The sequence below is a fragment of the Notamacropus eugenii genome, chromosome 5 (genome assembly GCF_028372415.1).
Source record: "Notamacropus eugenii isolate mMacEug1 chromosome 5, mMacEug1.pri_v2, whole genome shotgun sequence".
NCBI lineage: Eukaryota > Metazoa > Chordata > Mammalia > Diprotodontia > Macropodidae > Notamacropus > Notamacropus eugenii.
Window position 1 is genome coordinate 148,652,064 of NC_092876.1, and position 23,799 is coordinate 148,675,862.

At 37.9% G+C, this 23,799-nt stretch overlaps 1 long non-coding RNA gene across 1 annotated transcript; it reads right to left on the reverse strand.

Annotated features, from left to right (window-relative positions):
* Positions 1 to 1,470: 1,470 nt before the first annotated feature.
* Positions 1,471 to 23,492, reverse strand: LOC140505336 (uncharacterized). The gene is made up of 2 exons (XR_011967455.1): positions 23,316 to 23,492; positions 1,471 to 1,796 (listed from the first exon to the last, which is right to left on the reverse strand). It is a non-coding gene; the product is annotated as an uncharacterized lncRNA (long non-coding RNA).
* Between the last annotated feature and the right edge of the window lie 307 nt (positions 23,493 to 23,799).

The window sequence follows — 23,799 nt, forward strand, 5'->3', positions numbered from 1 at the left end:
TAAAAAGAGAGAGGCATAGCTTCCAGGAAAAAGGAAGAAACATCCTCTTTATATTCCTCTCTGGTCAGATAATTACTGAAATACTGTGTTCACTCTTAGGCACTTCATTTTTAAAGAGGGCACTGGTAATCTAGAAAGCATAGTGGTGAAGAGCCTTATCCTCAGAGAGGAACTGGGAATGTTTATCTTGGAAAATAGAAGGCTGAGAGGTGAAGTATAATAACTCTTCTCAAGTATTTGAAGTGTATCACTTTAAAGAGGGACTGGATTTGTTCTGTTTGACTCCAAAGGGTAAAACTTAGAACAACAGAGAGAAGCTGCCAATAAAAAAAGAAAAAGAAAATGTAAGTTTAATGTAAGAAAAAATTTACTAACAATTTAAGCTATTCAAAAGGGAAATAGACTGCCCCATGAATGTATTGTCTCCCTCTCAATGAAGGTCTTCAGGTAAATGCTGAATTACTACTTTTTGGATCTGTTGCAGAGAAAATATTTTTTCAAGTATGGGCTACATTAGGTGGCCACTGAGTTCCATTGTAACTGTGAAATCCAGGGATCCTGGAACTGCCACCTCATTTTCCAGATGAAGTAGTTAAGCCCCAGAGTGTAACTCATTTCTCCAAGATTGTACACATAGAAAAGATCAGAGCCAGGATTCAAAACCTGCTCCTTTGAATCCAAGTCCATTTTGGACTGTTAATTTAGATTCTGCCTATTCATAATTGTGAAAACAGAAAAATCAGTGTGTCTGGGCCTGAGCTTCTCTTTTAAAAGATAATCTTTAGCTCACTAGACAAGGTTCTGCTATAACTGACTTGTCATAGAGTCCCATGAATCAATATGAATCAAAGCCCGGATGGCAAACTCAGTAGCGTATTTCACACAGATGGCTACACCAGATGACTGAATATGTATTATGTTCTGTCCTTGCGAAACAACTTTTTAATATATCACCTGTCAAGTGATTGAAAATGACTCATACAAATTCACAAAATGCATTATATTTACAATAAAATACACATAAAAAATAAATGTGAATGCCAGCTAAGTCTCATCCAAAGAAAAAAATATTGACAACATAACCTAATGTATGTCCTCAGAACAATTCCGTAAGATTATTTAAAAATCACAATCTGGGCTTGCAGTGAGTACAGTCTTAGCATTCTGTTAAGATCCCCCATAATTTGAATGCAAAGCAGGTGGGAATAAGGAAGACCACAGATGTAGCAGGAGGATGAGAAGGCAAAGAAAAGGGGAGGTAAAATGACCCTCAGGTGGGCATTCTCATTTTAGCAGAGTCTAACTCAAATTCTGCTTAACTAATCCCCCTAAGACTGTCTGTTCAATCCCCAGCCTGCCTGAGAAAGTTACTTGTTAGATTCCAATGAGCAAAGCAAGAAAAAATAAGAAGCAAACAAACAAAAAATGAGCTAAATATCCCTGAGATGAAGATCCAAGGTCTTTTCCACATGGTTTTAATAGATGGCTTTATTTCTTTTCTGCTTATGTCAAACCAGTCATTTAAAACAGTTCAGGGAAATTCTGTTCTTAGTTCTCCAAATGTTAAGGGAGAGAAGAGACACCCAGGCTATTTAACAAGTCATGTCCATATGGTTCTGTGTTTACTCAACTGGCTTCAGGCTCTGGGCATTGAATTGCGGAGGATTAAGGGTTTGTAAGTGATGATGGAAAAGAAGAGCCAGCTGTGATGGACCCTGTTGTTTTTGAAGCTTCAAAATGGCCACTAAGTAGGAGGAGGTGGTTAGATGAGGTGCTTGCTGTCAGGCGATGAGCACCTAAGGGAAGAAAGTAACACCTGAGTCACACAAGAGTTTTTCAAAGGTGTCACAGATGATTTTTCTTTTCCCCTGCACTCTTTCTTTTATGGTACATGTAATTCTTAAATATGAATGTTTTACTGGAAGATAATTTTGCCTGATTCTAGTACAGGCATAAACTTGGTAAGGTGCTGCTGACACCTCTCTACCTTACTCTGTGTTTGTAGGAGGATTTATATCCTATTTCCTCTGAGAATCCCCAAAACCTTTCATTCTATTTTCTTAGATTTCCTCTGGGAAGGAAATTATGATTATTTCCATTTTTTCACAGAAAAAAATGAAGCAGGGCAGGGTGAAGTGGGCACAGATCAGTGGAAAGCATGGTTTCCAGAAGTTCAACTTTCTCATTTCCAGCCCTGGATTCTATGTTTTGTTTCCTTCATTTCTCCAGTTAGAAAACCATCTGAACCCAAAATTTCCTATTTCTAAACATCATTATAATTGCCAACTTCGCCATCCAGAATATTGCCATCCAGGACACAGGGGACATATCCAAAGTGGCTATATCTGAGAAATTCCAAAAGTCTGGCCGTTAGGCTCTGATGCAAACTGAATTCCAAGCTCATGCCACATGACTCATCCTTTTTCAATATATCTGCAATTGGTTAATATTTTCTGCATGAGAATGAGGTACATTTTGCTGCCTCATTTTTCCAGTTCACAATATGTATTTATGGCTTATTCTTTGATATATCATTATGCATGTCCAATATAATCTTGCTTCAAAGGCTTAATCAGTAATGTTACCAAGCTGTATACAAATTCTCCTTCTCTGTTGTGAACTAGGTATGGTAAAGGTTATCCTTTACCAATTTTGAATCATTTCAGTCTCGTCATTCCTTCCTATTGAACTTTCAATGGCATTTAGGGCTAATTTAGGGCAAAAAGCTAGGGGTTTTATAGTGCTTTGGAAGCTGAACTACTCTACTTGTAAGAGTATTATATCCCAAAGGGCTATGTTCACAAATAACAAAGCAGGACATGTCAATAGCATGTGTCATCTAAAACCAAATATCTCTTTCTCTATATGTGCACAGGATTTAAAGCTTGAAGGGACAACAAGAATCTTCTAATACAAGGGAGTGCTGGTAAATGTTTACCAACTGGGATCTCCAGAGGTAGAAAATCTGGCCTCACTTTAACACTTTAATTATTAATGCTTTTTTTAGTCTAGGCAATCATAAAACAAAAAGAATGAGACCTGATTTGTAGGGGTTACTGTTTTCTCACTAAAGATTAACTAATTTTTTCTGCCAAGTCACAAGAACTGGATTGAATTCAACTCATTTGTTTTGTAATGAGAAAACTAATTAACTGGAAGGAGGAGGTAACTTTACCCAAAGGTAGTAAAAAAAAATCAGTGAGGATTTGAATCCAGATTCTCTGACTCATACAATGATGATCTTTCCACAATGCCACACACAGACCAAGATAAGACAGTTCCTGACCTTAAAGTTCCTTAAGACTTATAGGGAAACAGAATGCTCAAAGTTAAGTATAGTCATAAGTTACACAGTTAATGCAAAGTGATTTCAGTACTTTCTCCTGAATGTTGAATCAGAAGCCAGATCAGTAAGAACTGTGATAGGGGTGATCAGGAAGTTAGATTTATCTTGAGCCTTGAAGAGATATAGGGATTCAAAGACAGGAAGGAAACATACCAGTCATGGGAAATAGCCTATGAAAATACCCAGAGGTGTGAGATGGAATGTAATGTAGAGGGAAAAGAAAATAAATGAAGTACCTCATGAGAGGGAGTAATATATAATTTGATAAATCTGGAAAGATAGATTGGAATCAGATTGTGAAGAACTTTAAATGTCAAATAAAGGAACTTCCATTTTATCGTACAGATAGTAGGGTTCCATTAGAGTTTCTTCAGCAAAAGAGTGACATAGTCATATGTCTGTTTTAAGGATATTAATTTGGCAACTGTGTGGAAAATGGATTGAAAAGGAGAACTGTGGGTACCACTTAGGCAATTACTGTAGTAGTCTGTTGTTGTTGTTCAGTCATTTCAGTCTTGTCTGAATCTTCACCACCCCCTTTGGGGTTTTCTTGGCAAAGATACTAGATTGGTTTGCCATTTCCTTCTCCAGCTCATTTTGCAGATAAGGAACAGAGATAAATATGATTAAGTGACTTGCCCAGGGTCACACAACTAATAAATGTCTGAGGTCAGATTTGAACTCATGAAGATAAGTGTTCAGATCATATTTGATACTCTTTAAGTCTCTGGGTAAGTCAGTCTCTGGGCCTCAGTTTGTTCAACTGTAAGATGATGGGGTTGACCTCAATAACCTTTAACAATCCTTCCAACTCTAAAGCTATGAACCTAGTGCTTTAATGGTATCAAGGCTCTTTCTTTTTTTTGACTTCTTTGTGTAATGTTTGTTTATTTTTAGTTTTCAACATTCATTTCCACAAAATTTTGAGTTCCAAATTTTCTCCCCATCTCTCCTCTCCCCCATCCCATAATGTCTTGCATTCTGATGTCTTGCTTTCTTCAACATCCCCTCCCTTCTATCACACCCTCACCCTTTCCTTATCCTCGTCTTCTCTCTTTTCTTGTAGAGCAAGATAGATTTCTATACTTCATTACCTGTATTTCTTATTTCCCAGTCATATGCAAAAACAATTCTCAACATTCATTTTTAATACTTTGAATTCCAACTTCCCTCCCTTTCTCCCTCCCCACCCATCCCCACTGAGAAGGCAAGCAATTCTGTACAGGCTATATATGTGTTGTTTTGCAAAAGACTTTCATAATAGTCATGTTGTATGAGATTAACTATATTTCCCTCCATCCTATCCCACCCCCTATTTATTCTGTTCTCTCATTTGTCCTTGTTCCTCCCCAAAAGTGTTTACTTCTAATTACTCCCTTCTCCCATGTGCCCTCCCTTCTATCTTCCCCCTCACCCAACTTGTCTCTTTCTCCCCTACTTTCCTGTAGTGCAAGATAGATTCTCATACCAAATTGAGTGAGCATGTTATTCCCTCCTTAATCCAAATGTGAAAAGAGTAAACTTCACTTTTTCCCTCTCACATCCTCCCTTTTCTTCTCCATTGAAAAAGCTTTTTCTTGTCTCCTTTATAAGTGATAATTTGCCCCATTCCACTTTTCTCTTTCTCTTCCCAATACATTCCTCTGTCACCCCTTAATTTTATTTTTTTAGATATCATCCCTTCTTATTCAACTCAACCTGTGCTGTGTGTGTGTGTGTGTGTGTGTATGTGTGTGTGTGTGAGTATAATCCCTCCACCTACCCAAATACTGAGAAAAGTCTCAAGAGTTACAAGTATTATCTTTCCATGTAGGAATGTAAACAGTTCAACTTTAGAAAGTTCTTTACGATTACTTTTTCCTATTTACCTTTCCATACTTATCTTGATTCTTGTGTTTGAAAGTCATATTTTCTATTCAGTTCTAGTCTTTTCATCAAAAATGCTTGAAAGTCCTCTATATCATTGAATGACCATTTTTTCCCTTGAAGTATTATACTCAGTTTTGCTGGGTAGGTGATTCTTGGTTTTAATCCCAGTTACTTGGACTTCTGGAACATCCTATTCCAAGCCCTTTGACCCCTTAATGTAGAAGCTGCCAGATCCTGTGTTTTCCTAATTTTATTTCCACAATACTTGAATTGTTTCTTTCTAGCTGCTTGCAATATTTTCTCCTTGACCTGGGAACTCTGAAATTTGGCTACACTATTTCTACGAGTTTCTCTTTTCGGATCTTGGTAGATTCTTTCAATATTTATTTTGCCCTCTGGTTCTAGAATATCAGGGCAGTTTTCCTTGATAATTTCATGAAAGATTATATCTAGGCTGTTTTTTTGATCATGACTTTCAGGTAGTCTCATAATTTTTAAATTGTCTCTCCTAGATCTATTTTCCAGGTCAGTTGTTTTTCCAGTGAGACATTTCACAGTATCTTCTATTTTTTTCATTCTTTTGGTTTTGTTTTGTAATTTCTTGGTTTCTCATAAAGTCATTAGCTTCCATCTACTCCATTCTAATTTTTAAGGAACTATTTTCTTCAGTGAGTTTTTGAACCTCCTTTTCCATTTGGCTAATTCTACTTTTTAAAGCATTCTTCTCCTCATTGACTTTTTGGACCTCTTTTGCCAATTGAGTTAGCCTGTTTTTAAAGGTGTTATTTTCTTCAGCATTTTTTGGGTGTCCTTTAGCAAGCTGTTGATTCGTTTTTCATTATTTTCTTGCTTCCCTCTCATTTCTCTTCCCAATTTTTCCTCCACTTCTCTTATTTGATTTTCAAAATCCTTTTTGAGTTCTTCCATGGCCTGAGATCATTGCATATTTATTTTGGAGGCCTCTGATGGTAAGCATTGTTCTTCCTCATTTGAACAGATGGAAGAAAATACCTGTTTACCAAGAAAGTAACCTTCTATAGTCTTATTTTTTCCCTTTTTTGGACATTTTCCTCAGTCAGTTATTTGACTTTTGAGTCCTTTGTCAAGAGGAGGATATACTCTGGAGACCTATAAGTTCCCAGTTCCTCCAACGTGGCACAATCAAGGGAGAAGAGTTTACTCCTCTAATGGCCTGCGCACTGTTCTGGGAACAACCAAAAACTTTTGTGCCCAGAATCTGTGAGTAGTAGAATTCCCACTGAAAAACTGTCTCCAGCTCTGACAGTTCTGCCATGCCTATTGTTCAGGACTGAGATTCAGATCAGCTGCTCAATTCCCCCTGGGGCTTTAGGCAGAGGGCAGGGCCACCATTCAGGGCTGAGACCCAGATCAGCAGCTCAATTTCCCCAGGGGTTTTAAGCTGAATGCTCCTCAAATGGACACTTCCACTGCTGCTACCACTGCCACCACCGCTGCCTGGGGCCAGGACTAGGGGAGGACCCTGCTCCCTTCTCTTCCAGTTGAAAAAGCCCTCTCACTGACATTTGAAGTTGTTTTTGGCGTTTGTGGGTAGAGCGATCTGAGGATTCTGCCCCCAAGGTCTATTCTGGTCCTGTCCCTCCTAGTGCCTCATGGCAAAGGCTGATCTATGCTGTGCTCCGTGCCCCATGCGATAGACCTTTCCTGTAGGTCTTCCAGGTTGCCTTTGGCTGGAAATCTCTTTCACTCTGTCGTTCTGTGGTGTCTGCTGCTCTAGAATTTGTTGAGAGTCATTTTTACATGTATTTTATGGGCTGTAGGGGAAGAGCTGGTGTATGTGCATCCTTCTACTCCACCATCTTGGCTCTACCCCCAGTCTGTTAGCAAAGCTCTTTCTTAATGAATGTTTTGTGAGGAATGTAGGGTAAATATTAGGCCCATTATATAGATGAGAAAATTGAAGCAGAGTGAGGTTAAGTTATATTGAATGAAGGTGGGAAAAAAATAATTGAAACATCTTTTAAAACCTCATCTAAATAACTCACAGAATATCTTGAACTCTCTCTACCATGACTTCCTGAGGTTAACAGTGAAAGTCTGCTAAGTGTCTTTTATAATTAAGGGAGAAAAAAGATGTTTGTATGGCCTTTTCTCAAATAGGTCACCTATATATACTCCTTCCAATTGGTACCCCCTTACTTTTGCTCTTAAGTTTTTCTGGGACTTCTAAGGTCTGGATCTTCAGTTAAATTTCTTCCTTCTATAAGAAGCATTTCATAATCCCCTTTAGGGGGTAGTGCCTTTCCTCTGAATTTCCTCCAATTTGTACAGAATAATTTGTTTGTTTGTTGTTTGCATGTCATCTAGCCTATTAGAATATGAGTTTCTACAGAGCAAGAACTGTTTTTGCCCCCCCTTTCATTTTGTCTCCCCAGCACTTGCTACAGCACCTGGCACAAAGTAGATGTCTAATAAATGCTTCCTGAAGGATTGATTCCTTGTCTGGTATCTTCCCAGCTATAAATTTCCAATTTCTTAGCCAATTATTGCCATTTTCCTTAGGTCTAGGGACCCAGTTGAATCCACCTGAGTGAGATCTCTACCGATAAAACATCTGTGAAGCTTGGATACAGGAGCTGACATGATTCCCAAATTGGGACATGACTCCAGAACTACTAAGAATTTCTTGGGCTGACCTGAAGCATGTACCCAGGAGTCTTATACCATGTGGATTCCATCTTTCTACATTGGACTAAAAATCATTACGTTCAATGCTTGTTGGAGACCTCTCCACTATCTTATTCCTGGACCTTTCCAGTCCTATTTTGGAAGTTTTATTCCCAACTTAGTTTTGGGGAGATTGAAGAATTGCCCAGGTTTGAAAGTGCCAGTTATGTCCTGGTTACATTTGAAGTGTGAAGTGTATGAAGAATTTGTCTGTCTTTATATCCTTGTTTTTCATGCATCCCATTCTTTTGGATGCCTTCAATTAAGCCATTGTGGCCTTTTTTTTGTGCCTTCTCTAAAACATGAATGAATGAATGAATAAATGAGCTTGCATTAAAGACTTAACATGTAGTAACACTGTGCTAAGCATTAGAGATTCAAATACAAAAACAAGACAGTTCTTGACCTCATGGGATTTTATATTTTAATAGGAGGAGACAACATATATATATATATATAGGGATTTTGGCCAGGAAAAGTTGCTTTTGGTCTGATAAATGTAAAGTCAATTGACTCTCCTTTTTCAGCGTAAAGGGTAGCATTGATTTGATTACTTGTCCTAGGTCAAGAAGTAGAAAATGTCTAGGAAATTATATATAAATTGGTTGGTGTGAAGATAGGAGACTTGGTCTCAAGGGGTTTAGATCTGAGCATCTTACTTGATTTCTTCCAGGGATGGTCTCTGGAGGTTTGGTTTGGTGGATGGACCACAGCAGGAGCAAGACAGAAAATGTATTAACTGACTTATTTAATTTCCCTGTAACACTTTATTTTCATCTCATCAGTAGACCCTGATAGTCCCATTTTATAGAAGAAGAAAATGAGGCTCAAAGGGGTTAATTGACTTTGCCAGGGTTATACTGTAATTCATTGGCAGAAGCTAGCCTCAAACCCAATTTTTCTGGATTTCTGGATATCCCTTCTACTATATCATAGTGCATCTCTTTAGAAGTAATTTTTCATTCAGTCAGCAACATTATTGAACTCTTAACTGAATGAAGATAACTATTTTGTAAAGTGAATTTTAAAATAACCGTATTTTTCTTGCACACTTTTCACTCAGTGACTATAAGCTAAGGGTATAATTAAAAGTGGGATAAAAAAGGGGAACCTATCTGTATGAAAATATTCCCAGTAGTATACTAATATTCCCAAAAGTACACTAATACACCGCCAATCTAGAAATAATCCATATATCAATAAACTGAGGAATGGAGTGTATAATATTGACATATCAATCTGATCAAATTCTATTGTGCCATAAAATAACAAATTTGAAAACTTTTTTTAAAATTGGAAGATATGAAATGATGCAGAATGAAAGAAAATAAGCTCAGAATAACCAAACTGCCTGCAAATGAGTAAAACATAATAAAAGTAGCAACAATCCAAATGCACCAAATATAATGAAGAAAAAAAGAAAGCAAGGATAAAGTTTTCTTAAATTTGCAATGCAAAGAAATAGAAAAAATATGTTAAAGAAGAGATTTCTTCAAGAAAATTAGAGATATCAAGGGAAAGTTTCATGTAAAAATAGACATGGTAGAAAACAAAAATGGCAGGGAACCAACAGAAGCAGAAGAGATTAAGAAAGATGTGAAGAATACACAAAAGAACTATACAAGAAAGGTCTTAACATCAAAAGATGTGGTTGCTGATCTAGAGCCAGACATCCTGGAGAATGAAATCAAATGAGTTTTAGGAAAGATTGCTAACAGTAAGGTTAGTGGATGTGATGGAAAATCCAGATGAGCTATTTAAAATCCTAAAAGTGATGCTCTTAACCTGCTGTATTCAACATTCCAGAAAATTTGGAAAACGCAACATGAGCCACTGGATTGGAAAAGATCAGTGTAAGTCTCAATCCTAAAGAATGCCAATGCCAAGAAGTGTTAAAATTACTAAACAATTGTTCTCATTATTGTATGTACTGTACTTAAGTATGTATTAAGTGTATTGTATTGTACTTAAGATTCTGCAAGTCAAATTTCAAAAATATGTGAATTGAGAATTTCCAAAAGAGCAGACTGGCTTTCAAAAGAGGCAGATGAACTTGCACCCAAATTGCCATTAAATTATGGAGAAAGCAAGGAAATTCCTGAAGAAATAACATCTACTTCGGTTTTATTAACTATATTGACGCCTTTGACTGTGTGGGAAACAGCAAAATGAGGCATGTCCCCAAAAAGATATGAATATCAAATCAAATTATTTGTCTTTTCAGGAAACTGTATATAAGCCAAGAAACAACCTTTAGAACCAAACATGGAACAACTGTTTGGATTAAGATTGGAAAAGGAGTACAACAAGGCTGTATATTGTCACCTTGCTTATTTAACTTATATGCAAAGTACATCATGTGAAATGTCAAGCTAGATGAATCAAAAGTTGGAATTAAAGGTGCTACAATAAATATCAACAATCTCAAATATGCATATGATATCCCTTTGATGGCAGAAAATGAACAGAATTAAGAATCATCGTGATGAGGATGAAAGAGGAGAGTGTAAAAGTTGGCTTGAAGCTTAGCACTAAAAGCACTAAGACCTTGGTAACTGGTCCCATCACTTCTTGACAAATAGAGGGAGAAAAAATGGAAGCAGTGTCAGATTTCATATTCTGAGGCTCAAAGATTACTGCAAATGGTGACTGCAGCTATAAAATCAAAAGACATTTGCTTCTTGGTGGGAAAACTATGGCAACTCTTGACAGCATACCAAAAAGAGAAAACATCACCTTGCTGACAGAGATAGTCAAAGCTATTTTTTTTCCAGTAGCAATGTATGGCTGTGAAAATTGAATGGAATGGTAAGTGCCACAGATTTAATGCTTGTGGTACAAGAGAAGACTTTTGAAAGTCCCTTAGACAGCAAGGAGATCAAATAAGTCAATACTTACAGAAATTAATGCAGGCTACTCACTGGAATGTAAAATACCTAAGATGAAACTTAAAGACTTTGACCATATAATGAGAGGACAGAACTCATTGGAAAAGACCCTGATGTTGGGAAAGATTGAAGGTAAAGAAAACAAAGGATGGCAGAGGATTAAATAGATAGTATCACGAAAACAATGTATGCAAACTTGGACAGACTTCAAAAGATAGTGAAGGATAAAAGGGTCTAGCATGAATGTCCATGGGGTCACAGAGTCGAACATGCCTGTATGACTGAACAACCAGCAAACAACAAGGCCAAGAAAATAGCCTAGTATTCACCAGTCTCCATTATCATCCTTCTTTTATATTATGCTTTTACATGTACTCTATAATATAGTCCAATTTGTTACTTTCTATGCCCTTAATATAAAAAGCACTCTTGTGTCTTCATGTTCCTGAATCATGAACAAATGAATTCTTTCTTTATTTCTGGATAGTATATGTCATTCTATTCCCCTATGAGCCCACTCATCAGTCCTGTAACTTTTTATACCTAGCCTCCTTCCTGATCACTATTCTCCTTCATGCGGCATTTCTTACATTAGAATGTAAACTCTTTGAGTTCAGGGACAGTATTTGCTTTTGTATTTGTATCCTCAGCACTTAATGTAATCCTTGGCTCATAGTAACCACAATAATTCTTTATAGCCCATTCCTTCATTCTTCCATTCTTTTCCTTTAACCTGAACTATCTGTCCTCATTCCTCTTTACCTATGTAATTCATTTTCATCTTTTAAACACAAATGAAATATCATCCTTTCCATGAAATCTATATTTCTCTTAAATTATTGCCCATTTTGAAGACAACTTAAAATGCAAGAGAAGAGCATTTAGGGTCAAATGTAGTTTTTATATTGAGATCAGGAGCATCTGGGATTGACCAGAGACTCTCCTGTTCATTTCCATGGTTGCTCCCTTTTGAGAGAAACTTGTTACTTGTTTAAAGGCAAAAACAATGAAAGTTCCTAGGCACCAGCTTAATCCCAGAGACTAATTTAGCTACTAGGAAAATTGTTCTCAAGTCTATGAAGCTCTAGGGAATGGAGATCTGGAAGACAATAGAATGTAAATTCCTTGAGATCAAAAACAGTTTTACTTTTGTCTTTACACCCTTAGTACCTAGTACAGTTCCTTGCACATAATATCATCATTGTTCAATCATTTCAGTTGTGCCCTATACTTCATAACCCCATTTATGGTTTTCTTGGCAAAGATATTGAAGTGATTTGTCATTTCCTTCTCCAGTCCATTTTACAGATGATGTAACTGAGGTAAAAAGGGTTAAGTGACTTGCCCAGGATCACATCACTAGTTAGTGTCCAAGGCCAGATTTGAACCCAGGAATGTGAGTTGACCTGGCTCCAGATCTGGAACTCTATAACTCTGTGCTATCAAGCTTCCCAGTAAAAATTTTAGGTAGTATTAAAATCCATGTCTTTCTGAATCTAATTCCAGGACTCTATCTATCATTCAAAATGTATTTAAATTTTCACTGTTATTCTTACATCATTTTACTGTTCCAAATAATAACTACAAAATTCACTTGAACTACATTATCCCAGTGGGAATGACCCAGGAAATTCTTGGCCTGTCCAAGCTGTATTAATACTGGTGGGAGAAGGAGGTTATTAGAGTTATCAATATTCCCCCCAGTGCATTCTGCCAGCCTTGACATTCCCACGACTTGTATGCATTCTGTTGAAAGTGACACGGACAACATGTATAATTATTCACTCCCAAGGAAATATGTGTTGCTGTTCTGTGAACTTTGACCAACTCGTGAGATGGAAGAAGGTTGTGCTGGGTCTTTTCAGACAGAAGCTATATTTATGGGAACATTCTTCCAGCACTCAATTTTTTTGGCAGATGCTGGAAGCCTGGGCCTCTTTGTAGCAAATGCTGCTTTATTTTGCTGTTTACTTTGACCAGGCCAGGGCAGAGGTAGCCAAGTGGAAAATTTCCTGTGGTTGATGAAAGGGGCAATAAAAGCTGATAGAGATGAAATCAAGTCCTTCCTGTGGCACATACTGTAGTTTGTAAGTGATTTTTAGTACTGTTGAAAAGGTACTGTACTGACAGTCTGGGAGATGGACATTTTACGCCCAACCATAGAAAGGGAACTAGAGACGAAGCAGGCTGGTGACATTCACAGTAACTTCCTGCTGTCCAGTAAGGAGCACTGGAGACATTCTCTCCAATGCCTCTCACATTGGTAAGCTCCTTTCAAATGTCACTGACAGGACCTTAGTCTAGCTTTTATTATATCTCACTTGGATTCTTGTATGTTAGATAGATAGAAGATAGATAGATAGACAGATAGACAGACAGATAGATAGATAATAGATGGATAGAAGGATAGGTAGATGATAGATAAATGATAGATGGATAGAAGGATAGACAGATGATGATGATGATGAAGATAGACAGACAAATGATAGATAGACAGACAGATAATGCTAAACAGCAGGGATATAAATTCTAGACAACAAGGCATTCTCTGCTGACAAGAAGATTATATATAATGGAAGAAGGCAACACACAAAGATACTAGAAAGGGAGAGGGAGGAGAATATTGAATGAAAATGTAGTCAGGAAATTTCTGGGAAATCACATAAGGTTTGGATCCTGTCAAGATAAGAAAGCTCACCTATAAGAGCTAAGAGACCCAGGAATAAAGTGAGTCCAATGTGAGGAAGAAAAAAGAGATGATGGTCCTAGAGTAGGATCATCGTGAGGAAATTGCCTCACCGTTTTCTCAGCCTCTAAATTCACCCCCTTCTAAGCCTTCAAGCAGCTGCCAAGGAAGACTTCCAATGTAATTCTCTAAGCTAGTCCCTTGAGAGGTAGCATGGCATAGGAAATGGAGAGGTTCCTTAAGACTCATGAAGACCTGACGTTAAGTTCTATCTCTGTGTGACCTTGGCATTAGCAACTTCTCAATGGTCCAGGAAGGTCTAAGTCTGTAAATTAAAGAAATGTTGTTAATCTGCATAGGTAGAGACGCTTTTCTTCGCTAGGTGTTCCTGTGGTAACTAAGTAACAAGTAACATAAAAAAAGAAAAATGAAATCTAAGTCTTATTCAGACCCAAATTCTTTCAGCTACCTATTTCTATTGATTTGTATAAACTCCTTATTCTGGCTCTCCATAGTCTGGCTCTAGCTTTATTTCACTTTCTTCTCTTTCACATGCTCATGTTCTCATGGTAGCTAACTAAATCAGCATACCTAATTACTAATCACTCTATTTTATACCTATGCTTCTCAAAACTCTTCTCCATATCTGGAATGGATTCCCTCCCTGTTCCTTTGAAATCCCTCACTTCTCTCAAGAGCCCATTCATTAGGATCCTCTTCCATGAAATCTTCACTGTTTCCTCTAACTGAAAATGATCCCTCCCTCATCAAATTTCTCATGAGTTTTGTTCCAATATCACCTTTTCTGCTTCTGTTCGTACCACTATCACTCAGTCAAGCAAGTCCAGGACGGTGATAATAATAGCACCTATATTACAGGGTTCTTGTAAGGATAAAATGAGATATTTGTAAAGTGCTTAACACAGGACCTGGCACATAATAAGCACTAAAGAAATGCTTGTTAATTCTAAATTAAAAATAAAACTATAAACCCTATCAGTATTTGAACCTAGATAAAAATTCTAGGCAGGAAGATTCAAACATAGATGAAAAAATATCAAGAGACAGCTCAATTAGTAGAAGTTACCCTGAACTGAGACTGAAGAAACCTGTTTTTTAGTCCCAGATCTAGCTGCAAACCTAGATTACATTACATAGCCTCTCTGAAATCTATTTCCTCATTTCTAAAAATGAGAAGGTTGGACTGAAATGATCTGTAAGGTCCTATCAAAACACACATTTTAGTGACCAATAACATATCAACCTTTATTGACTCCTATTTTTCTTGGGACATATGAGGTAGTAATGACACTTTTCCCTCCTTTCTATTCTGTACACTTTAAAACACACATAGACACACATATAATCTTGATTTACAAGATTAGGGTGATTATGATTTCAATCTAGGCTAAGACACTGGTAGGGATTCTTGTCTTATTTCTAACCTGTAGTCACCAAATCACACTTAAAACTGGAAGGAATTTTAGAGAATCATTGAATTGCACTCCATCATTTTGTAGATTAGGTAAATGGAGAGAGGAAATGATTTGCCCAAGGTCACAAAGGTAGCCAAGAGTAGAACCATGCTTCAAATGCTTCTTGATGTTATCCCAGTGTCCATCTAGAGCTGTGTGTGGTCTAACGCAGTTTGGCCTTGTTTTCAGTGGACACTTTATTCTTTATCAACAAGGAATGCAATGTTTCATCTGAGGGTGACATAACAGATTTGAGGTTTGGCTGGGAACTCTTATCTAGCTTATCAGCTCTGAAGGTCAGAGTTCCAGTTAAGAATCCAAGTGCTATTTTTTGTCTCTGAGAGACGTTCAGTCACTGTTCATCACAAACATCACCAGCCTTCCTTGTTTGGGGGAAGTAAATGCATTTCTTGTTGTAGCTGATTTATTATCATCTTTTCTTGGCTTGTATAATGGCCTGCCTGCTCTGTGATACTATAGTGATTGATTTTATTTTTTCTCTTGTAAAAGGCAAAACAACCTTGCTTTCTTTGAAAAATGATTGTTCCTGAGATTTGTGACCCTTAGAGCTTTGTGGGATTTGCCATCCTGGATCCCAATGTAGTAACTAATAGAAAGTAATGTTTGTGTCACAGGCTCTTCCCCCCTACCCCAAAGAACAGCCCCACTGTCACTGAGGCAGAGAAACAAGTAGTTTATCCTTTGGTTAACTTCACAATAAGGGCTGGGAATATAAAGACATATTTTCAAAGAGCCTCACTTGTTCAGGTTCACCGTCCTGGAATTTTCTCTTTACCATTTACCATCCTGTCACTCCTTCCAAATGAAACCTAAGATCTACTCTCTTTTCTCCATCCCTAAAGCCAAGTCTGTAGTCTAATCACTGGATATTTTATTTTATCACAACTACAGCCATAAGCTACCAACCTTTCAGGTCCTTATCACCTCTCACCTAGACAATTGTGATGATAGCCCCCCAAATCATCTCTCTGCCTCAAAACTCCCCTTCTCCAGTCCATCTTCCACACAGCAGCCAAAGGAATTTTTGTTAAGCACAGGTTTATGTCATTCCTACACAAAAAGCTGCAGTGACTCCTCCCCTACATTGCCTGTAGGATCAAATATAAGTTGCCCTGTTTAACTTTTAAACCCTTCATATCCTGGTGCAAACCCATTTTTACATACTCATTATACACATTTATCAGAACTTCAGGCAACTAAGATCACAATATAGCCAAAAACATATTGCCAATTTTCAGCAAGGGAGGGAGCTTTCATATCGGGAATTCTGTGCATAGATAATGTCTTATCTACCACATGGTTTGTGGTAGATACCACAAACTCTCAACTCCCACGGTTGTTGAGAGCATCAAATAAGATGGTATTTTAAACCACAGTATAAATGAGACCTAGTATTCAGATGAATTTTAAAATGCTAAGCACTTAAATATGTAAAATACTATGTTCAGTGTTGATTATTTACAAAGATAGATATGATACTGGTCCTGTTCTCCAGAAGCAAGGCTTTGTAGAAATAGGTCAGAATTTGTAGTAGAAGGATGAAATTTTGAATTCTAGCTCTGCTGCTTACTTCCTAAGTGACTTTCATAAAGTTATCTTCCCTTCCAAGTTTCCTCATACTTATAATGAAAAGTGCCATCCTGGACCATCACTAGTTGTCTTGACCTTTGTCTTACCTCTGGAGTTCCATCTTCTGGAAGACAGAGTGAGGCTGACGACTTAGCACAGCCCAGCCCCACTCATATTCCATTCACACACAAGTGAAGACATCACTCTCATGAAGCCATTGGTCTTCAAGAACCAAGGACAAACAACAACCATGAAAAGGTCAGACTATATGAAAACTAAAGTCTCTTCCAGCTCTGAATGCTATGACTCTAATGGGGAGTTCAAATATTTACATAATTATTACATAATGGAGAGCTAGACAAGTGCAAATGAAAAAGAAGTCAAAGAAAACCTTATTTCAGGCGGCTAGGAAAGAAGGAAACCACAGAAGCCCCCCTGAAGGCACAGAAGGCACATCAATTAGGTCTTTTGGAAAGTGAGGACTTCAAAAGACAGAGAGAAGGGTAGTAAAATTAGTCAATCAAACCTTTATCAAGCACCTATTATATGCCAGATAGAAGTCATCATTATTAGATGTCTATAATGAAATGACCCCTCAACACAATCAGAATAACATCCAACAGCTGAAAAACAGATGTCGTGTATGTTAAGTAAAGGATGCCTTTGGTAGTCCTTATATGATGTCTCTAACATCTATCCAGCATTCATTGTTTGCAGCATTCATTGCTTATGATAAATTGTTGGGTGAATGTATAAATACACATAGGAAATGATATTTTTTTGTTCTCCATGAAGCTTGTTGATAGGCTCAAAAAGATTTTTTGTCTCCGTGATTTTCTGTTCCTTTTTTTGGACATATCAGGCAAGGGAAATATTGAGAAAGACGTTAAAGTCTTTACCAATGAGTCTGTTGGATAAGACTGACTTTTAAGCTACTGCTGAACATTCCATATTATTTTCAGATTAATTAATTAATCCATAGAAGATTAGAGGACACTGATGCCTGGATGCCACTCCTTAGGAAAAATAAACAGTTTTCTACTCAATGGAATAAGGGTGAACATGGTCAGATGAGCAGAGCCATTGTGCATTAATGTATTTCTAACTATACATAAATATAAATATACTCATGTACTCTTAAGCATGGAACTAAGCATACATACATAATTCCTATGGCATGAATTTATCTTAGAGTCTTTTAATCTGATGCCCTGAGCAGAATGTGTTTGCTTCATTTTATTTTCATTCCCCTGCAATAAAAGGGATGTCCATATAGCCTTTACAGAGCGGTGAGTGTAGGGTTATTGTTCAGTTGTTTCACTCATGTTTGACTCTTTGTGACCCCATCTTAGCAAAGATACTGGAGTGGATTGCCATTTCCTTCTCCAGCTTATTTTACAGATGAGGAACCAAACCAAACAGGGTTAAGTGACTTGCCCAGGGTCACACAACTAGTAAGTGTCTGAGGCTAGATTTGAACTCATGAAGATGAGTCTTTCTGGTTCCAACACCAGTATTCTATCCATTGTGCCACCTAGCTGCCTGATGGAGGTAGGGAGAGGGTCTCAATTATTCTCAGGAGTTGAGGAAACCATTTAATGCCAATGTAACTAGGCAACTGTGACTTCCTGATGAGGGTTTAAATACATCACTGTTTATTTAAGTATGGATGTAATCGTCTAGGCTGTTCTCTGTGCAGTTTATATATGCTTGAACATATCAGTATTGCTTGTCTTGAACTATAATCAACTAAAAGGTGCAAACTATATATATAGATCTAGAGTGGGTGTAGGAATTTTGCTTTAAGTTTCTTGGTGTAATTTCTTGTAAATCAACTCCTTTAATATAAGGAAGACAAAGAGCTGGCACACACAAGCTTGCCACTGAAATTATGATCTAGCGGAACATACGTTGAATTCAACAAATTGTCATTTTCCTGCTGCTCCTCAGTTCCTCTGCCTGACCTTGCTTCTTTGCTTTTTTCTGGTCTTGGTTTATCTACAGATCCTTATTTCATTCTACTTACTCTCCTATCATCATCATAGGAACTTCTGTGATAAATTTCTGAGGAACTGTGGGAATATACCAGAACATAAGAATAGGATGAATGTTGTCTCAATGTTCCAAAAAAGATGGATCAAAAAAATATAGACTCAAAGAATTTACTGAAACTAGCAAAAGGAACTCATTGAAATAAATTTGAAGTCTTACCTTTAATTTCAAGAACTCAAACATACAAATGCAGAATGAGAAGACTAGGTTTAGGAGAAGTTCCTTTGAAAAAGATCATTAATTTTCAACAGCGTGAAGTATATGCAAAGAAAGGTAACAAAATCTTAGCCTATATTAATAGAATAAAATATCCAGAACAAGAATGATACCATTCAGTTGACTTCATGTTGCTCAGACAGTAACTAGAACAGTGTTTAGGATGCAGATTTTGGAACATTACAAAGAACAACTTTCTAACAATTAGAGTTGCTTGAGAGTCAGAAAAATATCATAGATTAAATAAATGTGATTTTCAAGAGGTGGCTAGGCAGTACAATATACAGAAGGTTGGCCTTGAACTCAAGAAGACAAGAGTTCAAATCCTGATTCAGACTGTTACAAGTGTGTGACCTTAGGCAAGTCCCTTAAACTTTCTTGGCCTCAGTTTCTTCATTTCCTCATCCTCTGCTATATAAAGTGGGGATAGCACCTAACTCACATGGTTTTGTGAGGATCAAGTGAGATGACATATGTAAAGTATATTGCATACCTTAAAGTGCTAAGTAAATATTAGCTGTTATTATTTCCACAAGACATTTGGCAGTAAGCTTCCAAAGATATGTCATGTACACAAGCAAATACAATATAAATTGGAATATTTCCAGTGCATCGAACTCAAACAAAGAAAGATGAGAAATTGAAGAGGGAGGGATCAGAGAAGCCTCATGGACGATGTGACCTGGCACCTGAATTGGGTCTTGAATTATCTCAACAACCAGAGATGTAGTTGCTGATATCCCCTTTTCCAATGTGGGAAATGACATGTTGGGGTGTAAGCTCAGTTTTCCCGTGAACGGTTTTGGGCAGGTAAAAGTGAGGGCTTCTAAACCTCAGAGTTCTCACTAGGCCCCCCAGGGAACAGCTGGGAATTGAGGCGTGAAACACAGGCTATCTTGTATTTCCACCTCTTCTCAGTGGGAAACTTGTTGGGGAGAGCATCCCACCCTTGAGATTGGTCTGTGGTCTGAGCATACCTGTTGTTAATTAGCTAGGGGCTGAGAGCACACACAGCATTCACGTGCAAACTATGTGGCTGGGAGAGCTTAAGTAGGGACAGGAAAGCCTGAGGGCCCCCCTCTTGCTGCGGGGTCCCCTCTGGGGGTCCCTCCCCTCTTCCGCTCCCATCCTCTTGCTGTATGATCCTTGTTCCTTGGGAGGAGGAGGGTTCCTTTCTCCTGGGGAAGAACTCACCCTGCATATGGATATGTAACTAAGACCCTGAATAAAGCCTAACCCTGTTTGACTCTGGAAAGTCTCTTCTTTTGATACGTTTATCTGGTTGGCCACTGAAGACCTGCAAAAGGTAAGAAGACTCAGGTAGCCCATAGGCTTCTAGGCCGAACAATGACATATGCAAATTCATGAATATAGTAGAAGATTTGGGAATAGAAAGGAGTCAAGACTAGTTGGAATATCAGGTACACATTTTGTCTCTCCTATTAGAAGGTGATCTCCTTGAGGTGCTGACTAACTGACTAGGGGATGGAGAGGCAGCAGTAGCAGCAGAGGCAGATATACATTAATATATACATGTATATGTAAATACTATATATATATTTAATTTACATATGCGTGTATATGTGCATGTATACATACATGCGCAGTTGTATGTGTACACCTGTATATGCACGTAAGCATATATTAATGTGTTAAAATACATCAATTAATCAAAGTGTTTATATGGTATATAAATAAAAGGATATGTGTCCTTATTTCATAGGATTTTCATTTCATATTAAGATGACATGAATCACATGCTCAGATACCCAGTGTTCCAGATTCCTTGCAATCATAAACATTTGGTCTATGCCGTTTGGTGATTTTACAGATGGTAAGTTGAGGCAGTGAGGTGGTACAGTGAATAGGGTACCAAGTCTAGAGTCAGAAAGAGCTGCTTTCAAAGTAGGATTTGAACCCAGGACCTCTGATTCCATTGCCCCTAATGGCAGGAGAATACTAGTTCTTGGTAATGTAATGAACATCTCTTGTGGTCTAAATTATATTTCTGCTTCCTCTTTAATGCCTTCCTGGACATCCCTAGAAATAACATCTAATGACTCAAGGCAAATACTTGAAGACCCAACCTGGATGGCTGTTAGGGTATAGATGGTTCAAAGAAGGCAGTTGAGCCTGAAGGCCACCTCCTACTGAGGCCCTGCTATTTCATTTTTACTTCCATCACAATGTGTAGTGCAGAGGGTAAACACAGCTGTGCATGTTTGTCAAATATAATTCAGAAAACACTACTCTAAACCAATCTAACAAAATAAAATATTAATGCGTAGTATAATGATGGCACTTCAAACACACAAAGAAATCTTCCTAAATTAGATGCCAAAGAAATCTACCATAAAAGAGTTCCATTAAAAATCAGAGGTTGGGTCTGAACAACTGATGTAGGTTGTAATGGCTATATAAATTTAAGAAACCCTAAATGTAGAAAATCACAGTATTAGCTGTATGTGCCATCACATGTGAGTTTTCAGTTTTCTGCCTCTTTAGGATCACATAGCTTTAAGGGACTCACATGCTCTCCATTGCTCCTTACTATTGGCAGCTTTCTTTTCATGGTGGTGGCAAAGACAGGGTCACAGAATCACAGACTCTCTGGGTTGGAAGGACCCTCAGGGTCCATCTAGTACAAACATACATGAATTTCACTAGACATACTTGTTAAGCGGACAGCCACCTTTGCTAAAAACCCTCAGTAAGGGGAAATCTGTCATCTTCTGATGTATTTTACTCTACTTTTAGATAACTCTAACTGCTTTTAAAAGTAAAGTGATGTTTATTGTGAATTTAAATATGTGAATATTTCAATTTGCAAAGAAGAACAGGAGAAATTTTTTTAAGTTTATACAAGATTTAACACAAGCATAAAAAAACTGTCATATTTGTCCATGTCCCCTCCTGAATGTCTCTTAAGTATTTAAAATGTTTTGTTGATGCTCTTTTCTTTTTCTTCTTTTAATATCACTGTCACTACACACCAAGTCTCTTTTTCTCTAGCTCCACCCTCCAAATAGTTTTGTCTTAAACAAATATAGTCAATAAATTTCTAATCGCTGATGTTTTTGCCTGAACTGACCTGAAATAAATCTATCTTTCTCTCTCTATTGTCCATTAGTTGTATGACCTTGGGCATTGTCCACTAGTTGTGTGATGATTGATGTGTTGTCACCACTAGCTATATTATCTATTGATTGTTCCTAGCTCTGTCCTTTAAGGCAAACAGACTAGATTTAATTTCTTTTCTGTAAAGTCAATCTTCAAAGACTTGTAGATGGCCAGGAACCAAATCCTAGTGTGATGATTAGGAGTTAAGCCTCAGCTTTTAGATTTCGTTGATCTTCCCAAACATCTGATCCTAGGATATGTCAGAAATGGAATGACTAGGTTAGTCATGGTGCATGAAAAAGGTGACTGAGGGCTTCCAGAAGTCCCCTGTGATAGAGTCTCCTACCCAATTATTAAAGAGTAGACATGGACATTTTACCTGCAGTCCTGGTTTTCATGAGAGTATCTCTAGAGAGGCAGCATGGTCTAAATGGATAGAATGGACCTCAGAATTTGGATAGACCTGGATTCAAATTCCATCTTGTACACATCCTGATTGTATAACCTTGAGCAAGTCACTTCCTCTCTTCTCACATTGGTAAGGATGTTAATGAGTCCCCTGAACTTGTGTTTTTGAGTCGTCCAGAAACCCTGGACCCAGAATATGCAGAAGGCCCTGAACATATCAAGAATGAAGCCCTCCATCTTCCACCCTGGACTTGACAAAATGTGTTATTTGTATCCCAAACTGAAACCCCTGTGTATCAAGACAGGTGCCAGTCAATCTGCACTAGATTGAGAAACTCTTTATGCAGCTGGGACCCTTGTAGATAAGCAGATGCTCTTATCTTCATGGTCTAGCAGTTCCCCAGGGAAAAGAATGTGACTTTTGCTGTCACCTTGCTCCTCCCCTTCAAGAGGAGTTTTGTCCTTTTCCCACTTTTGCACCTTCCCCTCTCCTATGCCATGCCCATTTAGGTGGAGATTTGTATTTCCTCTTCATCTCTTTGTTGTACTGTCATAAAAATGTACACTTCTATAAGAATTGTGAACTATTTGGGTTCCACATGCAGGCTTATTTCTCTTGCAATAAATCCAGTTTTCATGTAAGTTTCAAGAAAATTGTGGTTGCCTGTTGACAACCTCAAGCCCCATAGCTGAGCAGATATAGATTTATTCAATGCAGGCTCCCCTCTGATGAGATCCTTAAGGGGAAGAGATTTAACTGAGTTGCCTGAGGTCACACAGATGGTAAGTTTAGAACAGAATTTAAACCCAGGTCCCTGCTGACCCCATATCTAACACTGCCAGTGATTTAGTGGAAATTTACTTTTTTTGTTCAAAACTTATATGTACATCATCTTATTTTTCCAGCAGAATTGGAAAACAGAAATTAGTGTTACTTTACCTGAGTATAACCTACTTACTTGGAACCTTGACTAACCCAGGCACTGGCTGTTGGCATGTTTTGTTTCTTGGACAGGAAGACTCAGGTGGGTGTATGGAGTTCCCATGTGCACCTGCCTACCTCCTGCTATCATAGTCCCAGAACATGAAGAAGGCCAGTACCATTGCCTAGGCAACATAACACATGGAAGACTGGGGCTCTTCCCCCACCTACCTGTGTTCTATTGACAAAGAAAACAGAATCTGAGTGGGTGTGTAGAGCTCAACAAGGGCTTCTCCTACATCTTGTTACTAGGGCAACAAAATGTCAGGGAGACTAGTACCAAACATACCCACACTTCAGACATTATCATCCTATGCCTCACAACTAGTGTCCTAGTGACCCAAAGCTCGGGATGACCTCTCCTAGAAAAAGGATCAGTAGCACCATCACTCCTGATTTCTCTGTCAAACGAAGCCCAAGAATATCACAGAGTCACATAATCTAAGAGTTGGAAAAGATCA